Here is a 7,922-nt window from a genome sequence, read left to right on the forward strand (position 1 = left end):
GCACGTACTGAATGGAGCACTGGGTGTTATACACAAACAATTAATCATGGAACACTACATCAAAAACTAATGATGTAATGTATGGTGATTAACATAACAATAAAAAATTTTAAAAAAGAATAGAATAATAAAATTTAATATTCTTATTTTTTAAAATTTTAGATGATAACATAATCCATGTATGACTAAGACTTAAGCAGAATGGAGATAAGTACAGGATGTGAAGCAATCCAGAAATTGTGATGGTACAGGATTCCAGGATCTGTTCAGAAGAAATAATTAAAGATATTGGAAATAAAAAGCAAATTTATTAAAATGAAAAAAATAAAGTAGATACTCAGGATGTAGGCATAGACAAAGATTCAATTATCAAGTTAGAATCATTTGCCCAGTTCAAAGCAGAAACAACTAGAGGGATAGAAAAATATAAAATAAAACTGGAGAAATAAAGAATGAATGTTAAAGTCTAATATTTTATTAATAAAAGGTTCAGAAAGAGAAAAGATGGTAAAAAAATATTTGAAGAATTGATAGTAAAGGATTCTCAGAACTATAGTATGCTGTTTTCATAAAGCTTATTTAAAAGGACAAGCTTGTATAAGAAAAAGAAATAAACTAAAAGCAACCCTTTCTAGACACACGGAAGTAAAATTTTACGAAATCAAGGATAAATGAAGCTTATAAAAGATATCGAAGATTAGCAGTCTCCAAGAGGTTGGCAAATTTGGACTTGTACCATTCCTTGGCCTCCTGAAGTTTCTTGGTAGCCATGCTTTCATACTGATGGAGTACATCACACAGGTCAGGTTTGGAAACATCCATAATGATTTGGACATGCTGGTCCTGAATCTGGGCCTCCAGTTCCTGGATTTCCTCACCATGTAGTTTCTTCAAAAAGGCAACCTCTTCTTGCAAGGATTCCACTTTAAGCTCAGGGTCAAGACGTGCCAAAGAAGCATTGTCAACATCCTGTCTGAAAGATGGTAGGGTGCTCTCAGCTTCCTCTCTCTGAAGCATCTCCTCCTGCAACTTCTCCTAGAGCCACATGATGTCCTCGGCCAGGGTGTCCTACACCTTGACGCAGACCTTGTCGTTGGTGAGCTGGTCCACCTGCAGGCACAGCTCCTGCATCTCCTCCTCACAGAGGTCCCCCAGGCACAACTTGCCCAGACCCTTGAGTTGCTCAAGTTCGGCCAGCAGGACCTTGTTCTGCTGCTCCAGGAAGTGCACCTTGATGTAGTTGACAAAGTGGTTATTCAGCTCCTGCAGCTCCACCTTCTCATTGGTGCAAGTCTTCTTGAACTCAGTGTCAATGGCATCAGCCAGCAAGAAGTATACTGAGTCCTGCAGCAGATGCATGCCGGGCACACTGCTCCTCACCTTCGGGAATACCAGGACCTGCTGAATGTTAAGATGGCACTCAACACTGAGACTGCCACTTATAGAAAGCTGCTGGCAAGGAGAGCAGGATTGCTCTGCCTCTTCCAAACTTTTCTTCCCTGAACCTGAGGGAAACCAATCTGGATTTACCCCCCTTGGTTGACAGTCACTCAAAAAGGACACTTCTGATTAAGACGCTTGAAACTAGAGATGGACAGATTATCAATGAAACTTCTCAGCATCACAATGACTTTAAGTGAAGATTGCACATACTTAGTACAGCAATTATCACCAGCAAGAGTAAAAAAATAAATCCATATCTTAAACAGCTTCAAATGACTTTCTGCAGTTTTTCAGGAGCACAAGAAAGATTTGGAATAGGAATAACCTCTAGTTCTTAAGAACCAACTCTCTTAAAAGATTTAGAAAAAATTTTACAACATAATCTAGTTTATGAAGAAAACTTGTGTTAGAATACTTCTGAAAAAGTATTTTTGAATACCATTAAAACTGCTTTTTTCCAACAAGTATCAGACCACCTTGTTTCTGCTTCAATAAACCTTTGGAAAACTCAAAAAAAAAAAAAGATATCAAAGAGATTAATTCCTACAGTTAATTAACATAAGATTGATATCTGATTTCTCTTCAGCAACATTCTAGGCAATGAAAAAAGTCTTAAAAGTTAAAAAAAAAAACCCTTTGAAAATAAAACTATTTCTACTTGGAGTAATATTTAAATATGAGTAGTTACTCTCAGACATACATATGATTCAAAAAGTTTATCACCCAGAGACACTCTACAAAATGATTATTAAATGATGTTAAGAAGGAAAAGAAAAATGAATCTAGAAAGAATAAGGAACAAAAGTAAAATTATTAAAATTTGCTTAATGCTTATCCAGTAATAATAGTTTTTTCCATAAAAGTCCAGAACTAAAATGCCGGAGGTTAAAAATACTGGATCTATGTTGGGGGAGAAAGGAGAGAAAAGGGTAAGAATTGGAAGGGACAAAAGGAAGGGAAGTAATATTTAAAATAAGCATGAATACAAAAATATGCTAAGGGACAGAATATACTTAATATTTTTCTTTATAATTTGAAGATAAAGTAACAGAAATAATACATGTCAGGCAAATATTAACCAAAAAGAGAGAGACGAAGAAGAGGATGAGGTGGACCAGCAGCAGTAGCTGAAGGATAATGGCTTGTTTCATAATTAACATATTTCTCTCCTAAGTCAATATATCAAGCAGACAAAAAATTAGAAATAATTTATAATTCTATAATTTATACCCAAGGAATAGAAAATAAAAATTTTCATCACACAGTAAAAATGTTAAGAAATATTGGCCACATAATAGAGAATAGTGGCTGTCTTAAGAAATTATCATAATTTTTATGTTACAGGATAAATCCTAAAAAAGGGGGGGGGGATAAATTCTTAGTTTACAATGCAATGCAATCAGAATTCTACAGCAGAATGCTAGTTTTTTGAATCACATAGGGAGAAGGGAAACCCCCGTATTTCACACAGTCACCCCTGAGTAATCTAAGGATACAGAGGAAATCTGTGGAAGTTTTAGAGAGAAGTCCAGTGAAATCACTACAAAACAAAATCTGTTGGGACAAACTAAAATGTACCTAACAGAAAACTTCAGAGGGTTAAAGGAAAAGAAAAGAGCTAATGTGATTAACTATAAAAGGTAGAAAAACTATCATAGGTGAAGAAACCATTTTGTTTTTGAAAACACGTAAGACTGGTAGTGAGAAAGCACAAATTAAAATGAATATACAAATTTACATAAATAAGAAATGGTAACTACAGAAATACGGGCAGAGACTATGAGGAGGCAATTCCTAGGTGAACCATGAAGCTCAACCTCACTACTACTCAAAAGAAATGCAAACTGCAACAAGGAGAAAACATTTTTCACCCACTAGGTAGGGAAATTTTAAAAGTGTGATTACATCAATGTTTGAGGGTGTGGGGAAAAGAGAAACTCATACATGCTGATGGTAAACCTATAACACACTAGTATTAAAGAACCATTTGGTAGTTTAAGTAAAGTGAAAATGCATTTACCTGTAGGTCCTAGAAATACTCTTCTACATATATAAATCCTAAAGAAATTTGTACATAGTGAAAAAGAAGGTATGTGTAAGGATATCCATTGGGGAATCCTAAGAAACAACTTAATAAGCTTCAGTGAGGTCAATGGATTGATAAAATGTGGAATAACACAATGTAATTGAAATATATAACAAAATACGTTTTTATCAGCTTGGATTATCTCAGACAGAAAGTGCTGAGCGAAAAGGCAAGTTGCAATAGAACATGTACGCTAAATTTATAATCTTTAAAGCATATATGATACAACATTAAGTAGTACTCATATATGTAATATCTGTAAATAAAGGTAGTGATGGAGGATTGGCAGGTGAAGCATTTAATTTGCAATAATGTTTTTATGGTGAGAAGAAAAGGTACTGAAATGGAAGATTAAAGAAAAAAATGGGGTCTCCACTAAGGAGGAGGAGAAGGTAAACTGACCTAAATATGTGTGCCTAAGATCCAGCATGATATGACTACTTAAATGAATTAAATATATGCAATACGAGCCAAGGAAAACATCTGTTTTGATAGAAAAAAATATATATATATATATATACACCTAACATCAAATAAAGGTCCTGTGTTTTGTTTTCTGCCTCTATTAAACTATTAAATAATTGTGAATATGACATTGACAAGAATGTATAAGCTTTATATATTTATATACATACATATGCTTATGTATACCTATATATACATATATACAGTTATTTTCAGACATACATATGATTCAAATGACATCCAAAAGAAAAAAAAAACGAACCTAGGAGGAAAATTAAGACATACAGAGAGTAAAAGTAAATTTTATATATGTATAAAACTTTTTTCAATATTTTCAGCCCATATCAAACAGAAATATAACCAAATTGAGGCGCTGGTATCTCCTGATGTTCACGGAAAACACCAGCTGGTTTGCTCAAGGCTGTGTTGGTAATGGTGCATAAAAGACTACTGCCCTTAGACATCAAAATATAGGGGAATAGAAAAGTTTAGCTTAATGCAATGCAATATTTCTAAATGAATGACTAGAACTGTTTCAAGTCAGAAACTTTCCATGAGGGAATGGATTATGTACTACAGTGCATAAGATTTGATTAGCTACTTATGATAATGTGTTTTGTTAATTACATTCAGACAGGTGCTGAGCAGAAGTAATTAAAAAAATAAAACAACTTTGAGGATTCATCTAGATTAAGGTTTAACTAATATTAATATTATTGAGATAAACATATCACATAATTATCCTGTATGCTGCAAATGACTGATAAATAAATGAACAAATATTGGTCCCATTTCCATAAGCTTCCATGGTCCCTTTCTCTCTGCTGTTTCTTTGCTTGTGGCCAGGGACACCCATAGTCACTTCATCTCTTCTCCTGGCCTTAGATGTTGCTTCTGTTGCCGCCTCATAAGATAACTCTTCTAGTCACCCTCGACTTTACATCTTATTGTAGACATCAAAATGTTTGTCAAGATCCGGTCTTCTGATTCAAAAGTTGTAATATTCTTCCTAGCAAGCTGAAAATTAATTAATAGGACAAAAATAGGGCCCTATTACTTTCTTACAACTTCCTATATAACTCCTGGATTATTTTTTGACTTTATATAGTCTTCATATTATAATATTTTCATTCAAATTCTTCTGCAGGCTGCGTCAAAAGAAAATGGGGAAGAGGCATCACACAAGACATTCCAAATCATCCATTCTCATCAGCAGTTCCAGGTGCTCCTAAAGTATTCTGAAGCATTCTTGCTCTTCTTCCCCTAAATCTCTTTCACTTCACTACCTGCTTGGGAGTTTAAGGATTGGTAGCACAATCCCCCACCTGCTCCTGTCTCATTCTGATTGGCAGGTATCAATTCCCTAGTATAACTGATTGGGCACCAGTGCTAAAAAAATACTAATCACATCATCTTGCCCTTAAATCCCTGAATTCCTAGAGTAACACATAAGAAATAAACACTTCCTCTTAAATTCACCATGTTGTTAAAATTTAACCTATATATGTAATTAAAAAGTGTAGCTTATATAATGACAACAAAAGCATCATGTCCTATTGCTAAAAACAAATTTCAGAAGTGTAAATTGACTTAAAAAGCATTTAAAACATTATATTATGGAGCTTCCACATACATCTTCCCTCCATTTACTTCCCTAACACATATTCTACAATCCAGACAAACCAATTATAGTTAATTGAATATGGTATCTTATATTATTTGTCTCTGTTTTGCATCTACTATTCTTTATTCCACTAATGCAAAGAAGTACCTTTGAAACTTTTTAGATGTTGACTCCCCAAAAGATACATTTTTAAAGATACAAGTACACAAATATGTGCATGTATGTCTGAATATATTTGTATAAGCAGAAAGTTTCAGCGGCCCGTCAGAGCAAACACCCAGGACTCCAAGATACGGTCATCCATACCAGTGAAGGAGAAGAAGCTCATGGAGGTCAAACTAGGAGAGCTGCCAAGCTGAAAACTGATACGGGATTTCACCCGTAAAGGCATTGTTGGAGCATTTCAAAGAGGTTACTACCAGAATTACAAGTATGTCAATGTGAAGAAAGGCGGCATCGCTGGGATTTCTATGGTGCTGGCAGCTTATGTGCTTTTCAAACACAGTCTCCTTACAAGGAACTCAAACATGAGCAGCTGTGCATGTACCACTGAAGAGTGCCCAGTGTGGAGAAACATTCTGCATTCCTGACCATGACCTTTGCCTGGCAACCCTTGAATCCTTTCATATCCTAATGGAGAATTAACATCCAATAAAAGACGACGGGTACAGGGGGGAAAAAAAAAAAAGAAAAATTTTCACATAAAAATCCTTAATCTTACTACCGGTGATATATCTCATAATTTCTATTCATCTATTGTTTCTTAATACTGATCATAACCTACTGGACTGATTTGACTGATTTTATGAATCCTGAAAGTGTCATGGCTGTAAACTTAGGAAGAAAAGAACCCCAGCAGAATTGTCTCCTCTTTCCACTTAGGTAGATCACTCTGTGTTCTATCATCACTGTACTTAGTACATACCTATATGATAGAATTTATGCTTTATTAATATTTATTTAACCATTGCCATTATGTGCTCTTTAGATTAGAGCCCTGTTCAATTCATACTTCAAAAAAAAAGAAAAAGATTTTATTTATTTGAGAGAGAGAATGAGCAGGGGGAAAGGGACAACCAGCTCCCTGCTGAGCAGGGAGCCCCATGAAGGGCTTGATCCCAGGACCCTTAGATCATGACCTGAGCCGAAGTCAGATGCTTAACCGACTGAGCCACCCAGGTACCCTCAATTCATCTTTATATCCCTTAGCACACTTAGAAAATTTAGCAGTGTTCAGCACATAAAAAATATTCAATAAATGTTTCTTCATTAAATTTGATAATACTTAACATTCCCCAAAACTATTATTTCAAATGCCTGAAGTGGAAAAGTTATACTACTAACATTTAGTTCAATAAAACTGTAGACTGGTGAAAGATATGCTACCATTTGTTATAAAAGAGACTCAGATTAGATAACATGTGGAACAATGCTGAGCCATTTAACAGTCACCTAGTATTATGGACTGAATGTTTTTGTCCCCCCAGCTCAGATTTTGAAACCCTACCTCTCAATTTAATATCAGGGTATCAGGAGGTAGGGTCTTTGAGAGGTAATTAGGGCCAGATAAGGTCATGAGAATAGGATTAGTATCCTTCTAAGAGTCATGAGAGAACTTGCTTCCCCTCTCTACTCTGTCATGTGAGGATAAAATGAGAAGTTGGCAGTGCAACCTAGAAGAGAGTTCTCACCAGAACATGACTATGTCAATACACTGATCTTGGACCTCCAATATCTGTAACAGTGAGAAATAATTTCTGTGGTTTATTAAGGCACCCATCCCATGGCATTTTTGTTATAGCAGCCTAAGATATCTAAGACACCTAGAAATGGCCAAATTATCCTATTTTCAAAGAAGGCAGAAAGGTTTTTGAAGTAGTGCATCCTTATTTCCATTAAAAAATAATAAAATTTAGCATTTTGCTGTTTAGTTAGTTAGGCTTCAGTTATCTGGAATATGTTCCTGTCCATGCTGATCTTTTCTTTGAGTAGGCTAGAAAGAAAAAATATATCTTGCCTCGTAATTCCTTAAAATCTTTACTCAAAAAATGCATGGATAAAAATACATTAGAGTCTGATATGTTTTAAAGCAACAAAATGAATTTTTTTAAAACCTGAAATAATTTTGTAAGAACATTACAGACTTTTATAAAATTTCAACATTTTATTCCTAAAGCATTAAGCCTAAAAGAAATAAATATAATAAATAAAGCATTAAGCCTATATATAAGGGCAAGTAAGTGTAGTTAGAATTAAATATTGTGTTTTTTTTCAACATCTGGAGGATGCCACAGTTACAGTTTA

The 7,922-nt window shown here is 34.7% G+C and overlaps 2 pseudogenes; one reads left to right on the forward strand and one right to left on the reverse strand.

Annotated features, from left to right (window-relative positions):
* Positions 1-678: 678 nt before the first annotated feature.
* Positions 679-5,476, reverse strand: LOC110590546 (annotated as a pseudogene).
* A 363-nt stretch (positions 5,477-5,839) lies between these two features.
* On the forward strand, positions 5,840-6,171 carry LOC110590545 (annotated as a pseudogene).
* The last annotated feature ends 1,751 nt before the right edge of the window (positions 6,172-7,922 follow it).

Source organism: Neomonachus schauinslandi, chromosome 9 (genome assembly GCF_002201575.2).
Source record: "Neomonachus schauinslandi chromosome 9, ASM220157v2, whole genome shotgun sequence".
Classification (NCBI taxonomy): Eukaryota; Metazoa; Chordata; class Mammalia; order Carnivora; family Phocidae; genus Neomonachus; species Neomonachus schauinslandi.